The sequence below is a fragment of the Mytilus galloprovincialis genome, chromosome 4 (assembly GCF_965363235.1).
Source record: "Mytilus galloprovincialis chromosome 4, xbMytGall1.hap1.1, whole genome shotgun sequence".
Classification (NCBI taxonomy): Eukaryota; Metazoa; Mollusca; class Bivalvia; order Mytilida; family Mytilidae; genus Mytilus; species Mytilus galloprovincialis.
The window spans coordinates 48,907,714-48,926,841 of record NC_134841.1 but is presented as its reverse complement, the minus strand read 5'-3'; the positions used below and the strand labels follow the sequence as shown (position 1 = coordinate 48,926,841).

Below are 19,128 nucleotides of genomic sequence, written 5' to 3'. Positions count from 1 at the left end.
GTATTTAAATTTGAGTATAAATGATGTTTAAAACTATCATTTAGATAACCTTCAGAAGCACAAAGATACCATTTAAATAACGTTTTCTCTGTTTGTGTTCAGTATTCTCGGTCTACATTCACTAAAACCCCGCGGAAATCTCACATGCGTAGGTGCGTTCTAAAAGTCATCTACGTTCGTACAACAAAGTTTACATTAAAAATTATATAATTGTCCCGAATAAACAGCTGTCACGGATGCAAAGAACTATAAGAAACAATTATTTTAATAAAAATATAAATCTTTGTTAGTTCTAGTTCAAATATTTATAGTTTTTCATTTGCTTTCCATCACCGTATACTTAACGAGACGTTTTATCATACACAACCAAATCACCCACCATGACAGCATTTTGTCCAATCACAGAAAGGATTTTCGAGCATGCGTATTGTGTTGCCATAGTTAAGCGTCCTTAAGTTCAAAGGGCACAAACCGAAACTATACCGACTACGTCGGAAAAAACAGTTGTTGTGAAAAGCAAAGGAGGGAGGGTGGTTAAAACTATGAGTGTCAATTTTATTATTTTTCCCTATGTGTACCTTATTTAATTCGAAAAATAGCGAAGTCACTAGCATGGCGACAACAAAGTGGTTACGGACGGACGCACTGGTTCCAACTATTATACTGCGAGTATCATTTAGAGATTTGATTAGTCTTTCCATTTTGAATGTTCCTCGAGTTCCTCGAGCGAAGATGATTTCAGTATACACATATTATATATCCGCTTCATTGGTAAGCAAAATAAAAAAAATGAAGATGGTGTGCCTATTTGAATTTCATGTGCTTGTTATTTCTCATTCTTTTTGGCGTCTACTAATATTTTTTAACTTTTGAATATGCAATTTATAAACTTGGTATGTTTTCATCTTTTGATTTTGGTATGCTCAATATGCAATTCTGATTGAAGTGACACATTCGTACACTACATAACTGAATTAAACTAGACCGTTACGGTATTTTCATGAAATTGAATATTAAACATTTACTGTCAGTAGAATGTAACACCATTCTTTCTATCTCTGGAAAAAAAATGTAATATGTGTTTATAACAATCGAATCAAAATTTACACTGGCAGCTAGGCAACCACAAACCAGATGGCGTTTTGAAAAAAAAAAACCAAGAGGATGAACAATAATAATGATAACAAAAACATAAAAAAAATGCTTTCGTTTATTAATAGATTAATAGATTTATGAATTCTCATCTTGTTATTTGTCAACTGATTCAGTGGAAGCTACGTATACAAATCAACCACAACCATTCAATCTGAATCTACGGTCGCTATGCTACTCAACTACACCGATACAAATCAGTGACAAAAGTTACCAAATAAATGAATTACAAACAACAACAAAATTATCAGCCGTAAAAGTTACTTCATAAACCATTCACAATAACACTGACCGAAAGAGTGGTAACTACACTTTATATACAAATCAATAAAATAAACTGGTTGATTGGAAAGTATAATAAAAGTTAATCACGATCCCTTGTGGTGCGATAGGCAGCGTAAGCTGCCCCACCACCGATGGCCTTCCCTGCCAATCCAATAGCCCCCGTTGCCCCTATGGACTGAGCAATTGCAACAACGCTCCCGGTGGCGACAGGTGAACCGTTCATTGGAAAGTATAAGAAAAGATAATTACGATCCTTTATGGCGCGATAGGCAGCGCAACCTGCCCAACCTCCGATGGACTTTCCTGCTATTCCAATAGCCCCCGCTGCAATTCCAATAGCAGTAAAACCAGCCGCTCCAGGTGCCGCTGGTATAACAAACGGTGCAGCTGCCACACCAACCGCTCCTGCTAAAAATTCTCCAAAGGTCAAAGCTACAATGTAAAAATGATATCATCATGTTGTTGTTATTTTGTGAAAAGAAGGGATTGGACAAGTTTAAAATCTGACAAATCTCTTTTTTAGTGTGAGTAGTAGTAAAATATGGGTCTTTGGTAAATGTGGCATCATAATGATATAAACAGCTTCTGTTGAATTAGATATACTGTAAACCAACTAAATTTTGCGATCAATTTATCAGAAAAATAACGCGAATTTATATATCGTCGCGAATAAAAGTATTTTAAACTAGGACCTTTCCTTTTTAACGACATCAAACAAACAAAAATCGCAAAATGGTATCATAAGAGGTAAGCGCGAAATAAAGTATACGCGAAAATAAGTTGGTTTACAGTAAATGTATTGATGCTTATTGTAACAAAAAATAACTTTCGACCGAAGACCAAAGAATAATGCTATTGTATTGTGATCAGTTCCGGCTGTTCTTTTTATGCTTTCGTTTTTGATGCGTTTTGTTATTTGATTTTGCCATGTGATTATGGACTTTCCCAATTGATCTTCCTCTAAGTTCAGTATTTTTGTGATTTTACTTTCAACCGTTGATGATCAAGCATTCCATAATTTTATTCTCGATATTATCTGCTGAAGGTTATACTAAAAAATACTTGATCTGAAAATCGGGTTTTATATTTCAATGTCCAATTGTATACATGTATCTCCATTTATGAGCTTAATAGGCCTTGAAATTCACAAATCCATATACCGCATTTTGAGTTATTCCAAAAAATGTTATACAATGAAATAGATTTCAAAACTGTCAATAATAAAAAAAAAAAAAGTAGCTGCACAAGACTGACAGGCCTTCTACATATTTAAAAAAAAAACACTGTCAACTTTCAAGAAATCGATCCTGGCATAATTAGGTGAAAAAGAAAATAACAAAAATATCGAACTCAAAGGAAAAATTGAAAACAGAAAGTCCCCTAAGGACCCTTCCTAATGATAAAATCAAACGTGTGAGCGAAAAATAAGAATTGCCTGAAATCTGACGTTCAAATATCTGAACTCAGAGATCTGCAACGACTAGCCGGAAATTGATAGTAAAATCGAAAGTGAGTTACATACGATTTATTCAGATTTGCCCAAACATACTTTGCATGACGACCATTTATATACCAATGTCTTCTTTTTTAAAAATCTAATTGAACATACCATGACAAACTGGAGTAGTTAACAGCAAGATACACACACACATGGGAATTTTCTTTGCCATTTTGAAATAATGAACCTGAAAGATTATTTAAACAGTTATACATTTACCTTCTGCATATTTATCAAGTAAGTAAGACCTATGCAAGATAACTTTTAGTGACATATTCTTTTAATAATATTATTTTTGTAAAAATATTTCCTTTCCCCTGATAAACTGTATACCCAACAACAAAATTATTCTCATTTACATGTACCTGTGTATAATATTATTGCAATGGCGGTTTATTTTTGTTTTTTTCTGAAATTGTTTAACATTTCACAGCAAAATAATACAATTACTTAAATTATTCATCCCTTAATTTATTGATTTTCTTATTTACAGTTGTAATAAAATGTCTTTCGATTGAGTTAAGCCATTTCAATTGATATTTTATAGTGTGTCTTTCTTTGTTTCTAGTTGTGTAGTGAGTAAAACCTCCCACTTGTATGACAGTTGTTCATATTTTTTTTTATATTGACAGAATTGGAAGTACAACCCATAGTACTAGGTTACATTTTCAATATCATTATCGATCATCAAACATCGAAAATATAGAAATGCACATAAACTGATTAGTATGCATGTAGCACGTACAGTTTACAGACCTGGTGTATATAGGCTACAAAATGTTTGACTTTTGTGTTTATTCGAAAGTACATGTATAAGTACATGTATCAGTTCATGTATAAGTACATGTATAAGAAAGCTGCAATATGTAATTTTAAGTAAAGTTGACATTTATCTCGCCTATATTTCTCTTGAATGGACAGAAAATGTAACACAATAACCCAATAAATGAATAGTATTGATTTCTTTTTTAAATCATCCAATAAAGCGCGTAGGGCACATGAAATGAATTCAATACGAATATTTAAGTATGGATATTAATCGCTTATGAGGTTGCATCTATTCTTGGATGTTTTTTGGGGGTACTCTTGGAATGTTCATTTCATCAATATTTATATAAAACACGGTTTATAAAGTATTCCGTCGTAGATACCGAATCTTTATGGATAGCATTGCATACCAAATCCCTACAAATCAGATAATTACCGGTTTGCAAAAACACCTGTAATGATAACAAAATTTTGATGAAGATATCAAAACTTACCTTTGATATGTTTTGACTAACCAGACTATATAGTAAGCTGGACCCCTGTAGTTGTTTCGAGCCTATCTATGTTTGTGTCGAAGTATCAAACAGAGGGTGGCCAGTTAAGACTATTTAGCAGTTAAGCGTCCAATGAAAAGCAAACACGTTAAGACCCATTATATTTAACATTGACAAAACATAACCTTTGTATTGATAATTTTTGGTAATGTTTATTTATAAATATCTTTAAGTTAAATGAAAAATGAACTCAGTGAGTGACAATTTAATTGTTCCAAACATAATAAACAAAGAACATTCCAGCGTATTTTTTTTTAAATTTAAATGTTTTAAAGTTGAAAAACGGTGCATATTGTTTTTAAAACCTGTATTATCTGAATGATTTCATAAGATTTTTTTTGTTCAGAATGTATTCAATCAATCTTTTTCTATTTCTTCCGACAACGGTCTACAAACGAATAATCATAATAATGTTTTATCTTATCTTTACGATATGTCATTTAGTTTGAAATCATTTCAAGTGCAATAAAACCATGGAGAGAAAACTTAGAAAAATATTTATACATGTATTATACGATTTGCACAGTTTCCTTACCAATATAGTCGTAGTCATGTCCTAGGCCTTTCAAAAGCAAAATATCTACACTCAGTCTGCTTTAAATATCATACCGCTTAATTCTTCTCTGAAAAATCAGTCCCTCTCAAGTAGACGTGATTTTTTTTTCATTTTTACAATGGAAAATAGTCTCACTCATTCAGTATGATGTTTTACTATTATTTAAAATATTAAAAGATAGGCGAAAGTTACCACAGGGACGCTCAAACTTACAAGTCGAAAATAAACTGACAACGCCATGACTAAAAACACAAAAAAACACCAAGAAGACTAAAAAACAAACAGAGAAAAAGACAAACAAAAGTACACAAAACACAACATATAAACTAAAGGTGATGACAGCACAAAGTTGCAACTGCGATATTTACGAAAAGCATTAATGATATTATATTAATCCAGCCGGTTACGCATAATGCTGGAGCATACTATATGTTAGAACATCTTAGAGAGAATGAGTAGCTCAAATGTACAAATGCTGTTGTCCGTTCATCAGGTATTCAGCTGGTATTGATGATTGTTGTAAAATTAGCGAATAATGATAAAATATTTAGCTGCTAATTCCTTATATATTTTTAGACATTCTATGGCTTATCATAGAACGACATTTAGCTAATAGTTTGAATATATTTTTTAATAGTAATGACCTTCTTAATACTACACAGTCAGGTTTCAGACCTAAACATTCGTGCACTACTGCACTTACTAAACTATTAGATGAATGGTTAGAAAATATAGATAATGGAGAAATAAATGGAGATAAATTTTTAGATTTAAAGAAAGCTTTTGATCTGGTTAATCATATAATTTTATTGAAAAAACTTGAATATTATAATGTTTTAAATTGCACACTAGACTGGTTTAAGTCATACTTGTTTAAGCCAACAAGTTAAGGTCAATAACGTCATGCCTACTACTAAGTACATAAAAACTGGTGCACCACAAGGCTCTATCCTAGGGCCTCTATTATTTATTTTATATATCAATGATTTACCACTTAACATAGAACATTCATAAATAGATTTATATGCAGATGATTCTACATTACATAGTAAAGGTTATGATGTACTTCAGTTAACTTCTAACCTTCAAAATGATATTCATGTAATTGAAAACTGGTGTTCGCAAAATTGTATGAAATTAAATGCCAAAAAGTGTAAATCAATGAGTATTCGTTCAAAACAAAGGCTTTGTTCAACTGGAAATAGTTTAGATATCAATATTTCAAATGAACAAATAGAGACTGTAGTTTGTGAAAAACTTCTTGGTTTATATATTGACAAAAACCTAAATTGGAATGAGCAAATTGATAAAATGTCATGTACAATATCAAATAGAATCAATTTATTACAAAAGATAAATAAACATTTACCTATGCATATCATACGTATTATCTATTTTAATGCTTACATTCTGCCATTATATGATTACTGTTGCGATATATCCGATATCATTTGTGAAACGGTTATTCCATAACGGTCAACCAACTTGTGATGGCGTCCGTAAAATTTACAAAGTGATGATTTCAACTTTGCAATTTGGAACTCTTTGTTTAATAGCTTCCACAGAGCAGCAACCCTCTATCAAGAAAATCATGATAGGAAATGCAAGCACGGGAATATCGTACCAATTGGGAGATATATACCCCGTATGCAGGTGCTGCTGGAATGTTGCTACTCAGAAATGGAAAGTTCACAATTGGAAAGCTGAAATCATCTCTTTTGTCGTAAAGTTTTGTTTTCAACAGACCCTCATTGTCAATTTCTAGATGTAAGTCAAGATAGGATGTCGACTTAACTGTATCTGTTGTATCCATTATCTCTAGTTCGATTATTAGATTTTGTCGCATCATTGAACAAATTTTGAGTCCATTAAATTAAACAAGCAAATAAAAACAAGCAATCCATGTGAAATATATATCTCGTTATTCTCCTTAAATCTTTAATGAGTTTACTGTCTCATAAGAGGAAGCGAGTTATGGTATATTTCAATTTCAATCAGACTTGAGGACAAAAAGTATTTAATAACATTTAATTTTGTGATCACAAAATACGTAATATGGTTCAAAGACAAGGCAGCAATTGACCTTATCGAAAGTGTACGTTGCCCTTTTTTTGATTTGAATACAGTCCCGACAGAAAATCTTACAGTTATTACGTGATGAAGCATATTATGTCTTTGTTTGACAAGTAATTATTGAAGCTAAGTGAATCTCAACGTGAACCTGAGTACTTCATATATATGTATGTATTGTCAATTCAGGTAAACGCTTATGAATAATTAAAGATCATTGAGCAAGGTCGCAGATACCACGTTCCAAACTTATCTATATCATTAACGGGAAGCTTAATACAAAAATTCATGATAAAGAGATGATTTTTCATGTCCTATCGTTAATTATCCATTTTTAGATGATGACGTTCCCTTGTCACCATCTTATGGTGTTTATATATCCTAAATAAACGTATTACATTTTAGCGAGAGAAATTTATGTTTTATTGAAAAATTATTACACCAGGGTTTTCGATATCACAAACTAGTCAAAACATTTACTAAAATTTATCATGATAAATAATTCGTTAATATAACTCAACATGCAGACATTTTATACGTTCAGGTATTTCACATCCAGTCTTTTATGGTAACATTCTTTACAAAGCACAAAAATGTCAATATTCACCTCAAAAGCTTACAAAACCTTTAAACAGACTTATTAAGAAGGGATATAGTTACGATACTGTTCTCAGGCCATTAAAGATTGCATATTTTGGCTTTAATATTGATTCACTTATAGGGTCTTTGCATCTGAATTAAACACATTTATTTAAAAAAAAACAGTTGTTGTCATGACACGGGTTATGTTCTTATATTTTATGATAGTATGATACTAAACCCCTAACGGGAGGGATTGTGCCTGATATTCATATGATGAAGACATAATCTTTCAATCAGTTTAACTGCATGAGGCCTCGAGCTGGCATGTCAGTTAACTGCTAGTATTCTGTTGTAATTTATGTATTATTGTCATTTTATTTATTTTCTTTTGTTACATCTTCTGACATCGGACTGCTCTTGAACTGAATTTTAATATGCGTATTGTTATGCTTTTACTTTTCAACATTGGCTAGAGGTATAGGGGGAGGGTTGAGATGTCATAAATATGTTTAACCCCGCCGCAATTTTGCGCCTGTCCCAAGTCAGGAGCCTCTGGCCTTTGTTAGTCTTGTATGCTTTTTTTAAATTTTAGTTTCTTGTGTATAATTCGGAGTTTAGTATGACGTCCATTATCACTGTACTAATATACATATTTTTTAAGGGGCCAGCTGAAGGACGCCTACGGGTGCGGGAGTTTATCGCTACATTGAAGACCCATTGGTGGCCTTCGGCTGTTTTATGTTCTATGGTCGGGTTGTTGTCGCTTTGACACAAACAATAAAGGAGCAATAATGGCGAGAAGAAATAATAAGGATTCTGTTCACAAGTCCCCTCCCGAATATTTGAGATTTTTCTTTTTAGATAGCAAAACAGTTTAAAATTTAGTTTCGCATTTTGGCTATGATGAATTCTTCAAATTTGAAAGTTATTTTGCAATAAAATGTATTTTCAGATAGCTGAAGAATAATATAGCCTTATAAGTAGGTTTATATAAAAACCAATATTGTTTTGCATGTTTTGTAGGCCCTTTTTACTGTATTTCAGTCCGCATTTATACATCCGTGCCGCGAATGGGTTCATTGAAATGAAATCTATTGTATTGTTTTCAACACATATTTGACCATCAACTTTTCTTGAAATTTTATTGAAAAACGAGATTATTTTTACATCTGTATAGATAAACGTCCATGATTTCAGAAAATGTTCACTCTAATAGATATACAGCCCGTAACAGAGTAGTGATCGAATTCGCGTTTCTTTACCGTCAGAATAAGTTACGTTATCGACAAACTTATTTCAGAAGTGACATAATTTAATTTTCTTTATCGACAAAATATTTCATGTCCAACGTGTAAGTTTTCATTGTTTAAGTCGAAGTTTTTTTTAACACAGTAAAACATTTTTTATAATCAACCTCTGTCATTGGCATTTTCATTTTAACGGTAAAGGATCAAATACGGGATCTCCGAAATTTCTATCATTTGTTACGAGGAAATCATTATTCAATCGAACATATGTCTTTGTTCATGAAACATATTATGAAATACAAAGGAGTTGAAATGATCAAATACTTGCGAACTGACGGAAACAAAAATACATAATCTAGAATGTGTGTTCTGTCATAAACAATGGCTTCGTCTTGCGAATCGACGAGATCATGTTACATGTAACTGATCTTAGCTGTAGAAACAGTTGGTGCGACCTCGATAAAATCTTTATCAATTTAATATAAGCGATAAATATTCATGACTACTTGAATGTTAATGAATTTATTGGAGTCACATCCACTGTTTCTACTGTAAACATGAACTCGTCGGTTAGTGCAATGAAGACACTTTTAAAGATTGAGATTGTTGGTTTATTCTTTACACCTTCGAGGTATCAAAATTATTTCAGTGTTTATTTAAAGTTAAATTTATTTTCAAATCTGCTCTGTTTAAAATTGTCGAAACTTCCGTTTAAGATTTCTGTGGTAAACTATCTATTCTATAGTAGGACCATTTTATAATAAATACCCTTTTGTACAAGAATACTTTCTTTATAGAAGTATAGATCTGCTGGTTATAGATTTTTTTTATAACTTTCATTATTGTGACGACGCGCTATGAAATTCAGATTAATTTATAAATGAAGTTGTATATAAATTTTTGGTCATAAACACAAATCTTTTAAACAGTTCGACGAGTGCGTCAATGTTACAGTAGTCTGTTTACTGTAAGTTACTAAGCTTGGTCTGATTCATCTGTCATTTATGGAAACTAATTCACCACTTTCTGAGACATTCATTTTTATTTCACCATCAGACATGGAGCTACATTTGTAAGTAAAGGAAAACTCTCAAATTAAAGAAATTGGACATGATATACTGAAACTTTCTTATAATCAATTAAACGGCTGCTTTTCTTAGATATGTGATTTTTCATGGTCAAACTTTTTCATTGTTAACGGACATTTTGAGATTTTTTATTGTAAAAAAAATGGTGTTTTTTAAAGAAATCAACATTCAAAATTTAGAACTTCATGAACATGTACAGGAAGCTGAATTATTGCACATCTATGTACTACTTAAAATTGTACTTCGATCTGTTGCGTCCTTAAAATGTTCTGACCGTCCAAAGATTTAATGTACGGAAATGTTTCGGTAAATTAAATTCAAATCCGAATTGAATGTTTATGACACACAAAAAGAGAAACCAGAATCTCTTGATGACCAAACGTATGTACACGTTGGGGCGATTTAGAGCCTTTCAGAAGGAGTGAGATTCCACCCTTGTTGAAAGCCTTGTGGAGACCTCTAGATTTTTAAATTCCCTCCGTTTTTCTCATGGAAAGAGTGTGGTCTCTCTGTAAATTACCCCCATATCTTTTCATTTTCCTATTTACCGAAGGTTCCAGGTGAAAATTTCCATTGGATCATATCTGTTAAACTAAATGTACAAAACAGGCTCAAGAAAAGGCGAAATTTCTTTTTCAAACCCGAACTAGAAATTCATTTTTTTTTTCTAATAGAGCACCTTACATTATCGTCAATGAGTTCAGGCATGTGAAAAATTGTATATAATCATACTCAAGAAAGAAACCCTGAACAGGCTTTTAGCAATAATTTTTACCTATTTAATATTAAGTAAATATTAACATGTACATGTATTTGATAAAGTACAGATATAACAAAGAAACTGCCCGGTATCCGACGTAAGAGTACACTTTTTACTGCACAAGTAGTCGGGTGCGTTCACTACGAGGACACTTGTAATCAACTACGCGTGAAGTATGAGTACAGAATCGTCCCATACAGGACATTTTCTATGTTATCCTAGTATATTATCCGACAGTTAAGAATCTGGTCAAATTTTGAAGTTGAACATGTGGGAATTTTTTATTTTTGCCACGGACCATTTAATTTTAATGGAGGAAGGGGCCTGCTAGTTTTTAGAAAACAATATTCTGACCCTGATTTCGACTTAAAAAATCTGCTGTCTCAATATTTTGTCATATGAAAAAAAAATTGTCAACAAAATTTTCCTGTATAAACTGTAATAGAAAACAGAGAAAATGTGCCCCCGCCAAACAGGAAGTAGACGAATGACAGACCTGAAAAGGGGACACACGGTAAAATTCACCTTGACAAAGCTTCAGACCAAATATCATTTACCAATCCGACATACACAAGCCGATATATATTTGACAAAAATTTTATAGACCGGACGTACAGACGTACAGACAAGGGTAAATCTTAATGCCCCGTCAACTAAAGGCGGGGCAAAAAAATCTGACCAGTGAAGCGGTTATTAAAATATTCTGAGATATATAACTATATACCCCCCCCCCCCTTTTTCCCCTCCTGAAAATCAAATGTTTCGTGCCTTAGCAGATGTGTGTTAGCACTAAGTTGTTCAATTAACGCGGTTAAGCAGAAATGTATGTGTATTTCGACAAAAATTGGTAAATTAACACCAGAGATTCCTTCGTTTGATCGAAGAGTTTTCTTGCTTCAAGCTGAATAATTCACTCCGTTCTACATGGAAAAAAAGATTTGAAAACCTAAGTTCCGGCGGGCTTTTTCACGTAAAGGAAATAATACTATCAAGACGTCCTTCCATAATTCTTTTTTTTCTGTTCTGACTTTGAAGAAATGACTACTTTTCGCCCTATCGAAATGGTGCATGGACATATTTTGTTTCATATTATTAGAATTATTTTCAATATTATCGGTATTGAACTTGATTATCGACACATGAAAGTTTGTCAGCATTGTCAATCTTTTTAACGTTAAAGTACCAATAGTTCGGTCACTACTCAATTAAGTTTGTCGATAACGTAGCTAATTTTGACGGTAAAGAAACATCAATTCGATCACTTCTCTGTTACGGGCTGTAATTTCCTCTTTGGGCAATATTTGGGGACTAAATAGCCATTTTACTCCCTCTCCCTTTTTTAGCAATATTTTGTATAAAATAAATGTAGAATGCAGATTGTTGCCATGATTACACCAACATTATTTATTTATTTTATCCTTTTTAACCATTAGAAATAAAAAAAATCGATCGGAGATTCTGTTTCCATTCATATACGTCAGTGTACGTACGTATACATAACACAAACACGAAGCTCTATTTGTAAGAAAGCAAAGGAGGGAGGGTGGTTAAAACTATGAGTGTCAATTTTATTATTTTCCCCTATGTTTACCTTAAAAAAACAGTGAAGGCACTAGCATGGCGACAACAAAGTGGTTACGGACGGAAACACTGGCTCAAACTATCATACTGCGAGTATCATTTAGAGGTTTGATTAGGTTCTTTCCGTTTTGAATTTACCTCGAGTTCAGTATTTTTTTTATTTTACTTTTTGCTACTATATTGATTTGTATCACCAGATACAAGTGAAGATGATTTCAGTATACACATATTATTTATTCGCTTCATTTGTAAGAAAACAGTTGTTGTGAAAAGCAAAGGAGGGAGGGTGGTTAAAACTTTGAGTGTCAATTTTATTATTTTTCCCTATGTGTACCTTATTTAATTCGAAAAATAGCGAAGTCACTAGCATGGCGACAACAAAGTGGTTACGGACGGACGCACTGGTTCCAACTATTATACTGCGAGTATCATTTAGAGATTTGATTAGTCTTTCCATTTCGAATGTTCCTCGAGTTCCTCGAGCGAAGATGATTTCAGTATACACATATTATATATCCGCTTCATTGGTAAGCACAATAAAAGATTGAAGATGGTGTGCCTATTTGAATTTCATGTGCTTGTCATTCCTTTTGGCGTTTACTAATATTTTTTAACTTTTGAATATGCAATTTATAAACTTGGTATGTTTTCATCTTTTAATTTTGGTATGCTCAATATACAAATCTGATTGAAGTAACGCATTCGTACAATACATAACAGAATTAAACTAGACCGTTACGGAATTTTCATGAAATTGAATATTAAACATTTACTGTCAGTAGAATGTAACTCCATTCTTTCTATCTCTGGAAAAAAAAGTAATATGCGTTTAAAACAATCGAATCAAAATTTACAATGGTAGCTAGGCAACCACAAACCAGATGGCGTTTTGAAAAAAATCAAGAGGATGAACAATAATAATGATAACAAAAAATTAAAAAAATGCTTTCGTTTATTATAAGATTAATAGATTTTTCAATTTTGTTATTTGTCGACTGATTCAGTGAAAGCTACGTATACAAATCAACCACAACCATAAAATCTGAATCAACGGTCACTATATATGCTACTCAACTACAACGATGGACGTCAAGTTGGTTACCTATTCCCTATTCCCTATTCGTTACCTATTCCCTATTCCCTATTCGTTACCTATTCCCTATTCGTTACCTATTCGTTACCTATTCCCTATTCCCTATTCGTTACCTATTCGTTACCTATTCCCTATTCCCTATTCGTTACCTATTCGTTACCTATTCCCTATTCCCTATTCGTTACCTATTCGAACAAAATTTGGAGACTTATTGTTTTTGCTTAGTTCTTATTATTTTTATTATTCTTCTTCTTCCTCTTCTTCCTCTTCTTCTTCCGCCACTTTAAAAATGAACTTGTCCGCAGCATTTCTCCAAAACTACTTGTCAGATTTACTTAGGATTTCATAAAATGTTAGACTAATATGTCTAGGTGGGCCATCAATCGTTCATTTGTGCATTGGGGTCTATTAAGGGGTATTTTTGGGGGCAGAAAGAAGGGAGGTGTTTACTATAGAACCCTATGGGATTTTATTTTCTAAAATTTTCAAATGAATATAACTTGATAGATACATGCAGTCTTCAGAAATGATTAAAGGACAATAAAACAAATCACATGAAATATAGGGGAGTCCATGGGGGTCATCCCTACCCCTTCAATTCGAGAATATGCTTTTAACTTGTAAACGGTCCAGATCCCCACCCCTAAACCATATATATTCTTGTATGGGACAACAAAACTAATCAAATGAAATTAAATGGAAGTTCCTGGGGGTCACCCCCACCCCGTTCAATTTGAGAATGTACTATTATCTTGTAAACGGTCCAGATCCCCACCCCTAAACCATATATATTCTTGTAGGGAACAATAAAAATAATCAAATGAAATTAAATGGAAGTTCCTGGGGGTCACTCCACCCCGTTCAATTTGAGAATGTACTATTATCTTGTAAATGGTCCAGATCCCCACCCCTAAACTATATATTGTCTTGTAGGGGACAATAAAACAAATGAAATGAAATAAATGGAAAGTCCCTAGGGGGTCACCCAACCCCCTCTTGTTTGAAAACTTATAAACAGTCAACATCCCCACCCCTAAACTATATATATTCTTGTAAGGGACAATAAAAATAATCAAATGAAATTAAATGGAAGTTCCTGGGGGTCACCCCCACCCCGTTCAATTTTTGAATGTACTATTATCTTGTAAATGGTCCAGATCCCCACCCCTAAACCATATATATTCTTGTAGGGGACAATAAAACAAATGAAATGAAATAAAAGGAAAGTCCCTAGGGGGTCACCCCACCCCCTCTTGTTTGAAAACTTGTAAACGGCCAACATCCCCACCCCTAAACTATATATATTCTTGTAAGGGACAATAAAACTAATCAAATGAAATTAAATGGAAGTTCCTTGGGGTCAACCCCACCCCGTTCAATTTGAGAATGTACTATTATCTTGTAAATGGTCAACATCCCCACCCCTAAACCATATATATTCTTGTAGGGGACAATAAAACAAATACAATGAAATGTAGGTAAGGTCCTGAGGGGGTCACCACCACCCCCTCCTGTTTGAATACTTGTAAATGGTGGAGATCCCCACCAGTAAGCCATATATATTCTTGTATGGGACAAAAAAATCAAATCAAATGAACATGGGACCATATGAGTAGCGAGTTATGGAAGCTTTATTTGGGAGACTTCGTAACAGCATCCTGTTACAATTACTTCTTGTTGTTTATATAGATGAAATACCCCTATTAGCGCATATTACCCGTTCCAGCGCTCGGATAATACCCGGTTACTTATTCGTTCCTTATTCGCTTTTAATGCGCAGGGTATACGTTGCACCTTGAAATAAATCGTTTTTTAATTGTGTTCGTGTCTCTGGTGGTAACAATGTCTTCTTAGAGATGAAATGACCCTATTAGCGCGCGTGTACCCGTTCCAGCGCTCGGTTAATACCCTGTTACTTATTCGTTACCTATTCGTTACCTATTCACTTATAATACATTTGTTGTACGTTGCACCTTTTACAAAAGGATTTTCAATTGTGTTCATGTCTCTGGTGGTAACAATGTGTTTTTAGAGATGAAATGACCCTATTAGCGTGCATGTACCCGTTCCAGCGCTCGGTTAATACCCTGTTACCTATTCGTTACCTATTCGTTACCTATACACTTATCATACGTTTGTTGTACGTTGCACCTTTTAGAAAAGGATTTTCAATTGTGTCCATGTCTCTGGTGGTAACAATGTGTTCTCAGAGATGAAATGACCTTATTAGCGCGCATGTACCCGTTCCAGCGCTCGGTTAATACCTTGTTACCTATTCGTTACCTATTCGTTACCTATTCACTTATAATACGTTTGTTGTACGTTGCACCTTTTAGAAAAGGATTTTCAATTGTGTTCATGTCTCTGGTGGTAACAATATGTTCATAGAGATGATATGACCCTATTAGCGCATATGTACCCGTTCCAGCGCTCGGTTAATACCCTGTTACCTATTCATTACCTATTCGTTACTTATTCGCTTTAAATACGTTTGTTGTACGTTGCACCTTTAAGAAAAGGATTTTCACTTGTGTTCATGTCTCTGGTGGTAACAATGTGTAATTAGAGATGAAATGACCCCATTAGCGCGCATGTACTCGTTCCAGCGCTCGGTTAATACCCTGTTACCTATTCGTTACCTATTCGTTACCTATTCACTTATAATACGTTTGTTGTACGTTGCACCTTTTAGAAAAGGATTTTCAATTGTGTTCATGTCTCTGGTAGTAACAATGTGTAATTAGAGATGAAATGACCCTATAAGCGTGCATGTACCAGTTCCAGCGCTCGGTTAATACCCTGTTACCTATTCGTTACCTATTCGTTACCTCTTCCCTTATAATACGTTTGTTGTACGTTGCACCTTTTAGAAAAGGATTTTCATTTGTGTCCATGTCTCTGGTGGTAACAATGTGTTCTTAGAGATGAAATGACCCTATTACCGTGCATGTACCCGTTCCAGCGCTCGGTTAATACCCTGTTACCTATTCGTTACCTATTCACTTATAATACGTTTGTTGTACGTTGCACCTTTTAGAAAAGGATTTTCAATTGTGTTCATGTCTCTGGTGGTAACAATGTGTAATTAGAGATGAAATGACCCTATTAGCGTGCATGTACCCGTTCCAGCGCCCGGTTAATACCCTGTTACTTATTCGTTCCTTATTCGCTTTTAATGCGCGGGGTAAGTATACGTTGCACCTTGAAATAAATCGTTTTTTAATTGTGTTCATGTCTCTGGTGGTAACAATATGTTCTTAAAGACGAAATGACCCTATTAGAGCGCATGTACCCGTTCCAGCGCTCGGTTAATACCCTGTTACCTATTCGTTACCTATTCGTTACCTATTCACTTATAATACGTTTGTTGTACGTTGCACCTTTTAGAAAAGGATTTTCACTTGTGTTCATGTCTCTGGTGGTAACAATGTGTAATGAGAGATGAAATGACCCTATTAGCGTGCATGTACCCGTTCCAGCGCTCGGTTAATACCCTGTTACTTATTCGTTCCTTATTCGCTTTTAATGCGCGGGGTAAGTATACGTTGCACCTTGAAATAAATCGTTTTTTAATTGTGTTCATGTCTCTGGTAGTAACAATATGTTTTTAGAGACGAAATGACCCTATTAGAGCGCATGTACCCGTTCCAGCGCTCGGTTAATACCCTGTTACCTATTCGTTACTTATTCGTTACCTATTCACTTATATTACGTTTGTTTTACGTTGCACCTTTTAGAAAAGGATTTTCAATTGTGTCCATGTCTCTGGTGGTAACATTGTGTTTAGAGATAAAATGACCCTATTAGCGTGCATCTACCCGTTCCAGCGCTCGGTTAATACCCTGTTACTTATTTGTTACCTATTCGTTACTTATTCCATATTCCCTATGCGTTACCTATTCGTAACTTATTCCCTATTCCCTATTTGTTACCTATTCGTTACTTATTCCCTATTCCCTATGCGTTACCTATTCGTTATTTATTTTCTATTCCCTATTCTTTACCTATTCGTTACTTATTCAATTTTTGATATCCTCACCCTTTTTAATTTTTGTCGAGCCTGCAACTTTTGTTGCAGAAAGCTCGACATAGGGATAGTGATTCGGCGGCGGTGTTAGCTAACTTTTTAAAAACTTTATATTTTAGAAGGTGGAAGAACTGGATGCTTCATACTTTGTATATGGATGCCTCATATTAAGAAGTTTCTGTCAGTCACATGTCAAATGTCCTTGACCTCATTTTCATGGTTCAGTGACCACTTGAAAATAAAGTTAAGATTTTTTAGTAATGTTGAATTCTGTCTTATTTTAAGTAATAGGATAATTATATTTGGTATGTGCGTACCTTGTAAGGTCCTCATGCCCGTCAGACAGTTTTCACTTAACCTCGACCTCATTTCATGGATCAGTGAACAAGGTTAGGTTTTGGTGGTCAAGTCCATATCTCAGATACTATAAACAATAGGGCAAGTATATTCGGTGTATGGAAGGACTGTGAGGTGTCCATGTCCAACTGGCAGGTGTCATCTGACCTTGACCTTATTTTCACGGTTCAGTGGTTATAGTTAAGTTTTTGTGTTTTGGTCTCTTTTTCTCATACTTTACATAATAGATCTACTATATTTGTTGTATTGAATGATTGTAAGGTGTACAAGTCTAGCGTGCAGATGTCATCTGACCTTGACCTCATTTTCATGGTTGAGTGGTCAAAGTTAAGTTTTTGAGTTTTGGTCTTTTTATCTAATACTATATGCTATAAGTCAAATATATTTGGTGTATGGAAATATTATATGATCTGTATGTCAGTCGCGCAGGTTTTGTTTGACCTCGACCTCATTTTCACGGTTCATTGCTCAGTGTTAAGTTTTTGTGTTTGGTCTTTTTTTCTTAAACTATAAGTAAGAGGTCAACTATATTTGTTGTATGAAAGCATTGTTAGCTCTACATGTCTGTCTGGTATGTTTCATCTGACCTTGACCTCATTATCATGGTTCATTCAATTTGGTTTTTGTTATCTTGCTTAATGTTAAGTTATGTGACAGTTGTTATAAAGCTTTATACTTAAGACTATCAACATAATATCAATGATTAGTAAAGAAGGCGAGACATTTCAGCGTGTGCACTCTTGTTATAGATCTAAATTTGTTGAGGTAAAATGACCTTCTTATGACCTATTTATATGTGTTTGTGCTCAACCGATCCTGTTGCTTTATGTTAGATACTTATTTGTTTATTATTTGATTTTTATACGTTCTACCTTTTAAATGTTTTATATTCGTATGTTTGAAGATCTGGTTCTTGGTTCGAAGAGGTGAGCGCTTGTATAAAAATGAACATTTTAGAAAATGATTTTCAATTGTGTTCTTGTCTCTGGCGGTAACTATGTGTTCTTGGAGATGAAATAACCCTATTAGCGTGTATGTACCCGTTCCAGCGCTCGGTTTATACCCTGTAACTCATTCGTTCCTTAATCGCTTTCAATACGCGTGGTATACGTTGCACCTTGAAATAAAACGATTATCGATTGCTTTCATGTCTCTGGTGGTAATTATGTGTTCTATGAGTTGAAAAAAACTATTAGCGCATATGTACCCATTTCACCGCTACACTGATACCCTGTTACTTAGTCGTTCCTTATTCGCTTTTAAAACGTGTGTTATGCGTTGCACTTTAAAAAGAAATATGTTTGTGTCCCTGGTGGTAACTGTCGGTTCTTGTGGGTGAAATAACCCTATTAGAACATATGTACCCGTTTCAGCGCTCGACTGATACCCTGTTACTTATTCGTTCCTTATTCGCTTTTCATACGCGTGGTATACGTTGCACCTTGGAATAAATCGATTATCTATTGCTTTTATGTCTCTGGCGGTAATTGTGTGTTCTCTGAAGTGAAAA

At 34.0% G+C, this 19,128-nt stretch overlaps 1 long non-coding RNA gene across 1 annotated transcript; it reads right to left on the bottom strand.

The window, feature by feature from the left end:
- Nucleotides 1–1,193: 1,193 nt before the first annotated feature.
- On the bottom strand, nt 1,194–4,341 carry LOC143072330 (uncharacterized). The gene is made up of 3 exons (XR_012977140.1): nt 4,198–4,341; nt 3,047–3,122; nt 1,194–1,869 (listed from the first exon to the last, which is right to left on the bottom strand). It is a non-coding gene; the product is annotated as an uncharacterized LOC143072330 (long non-coding RNA).
- Between the last annotated feature and the right edge of the window lie 14,787 nt (nt 4,342–19,128).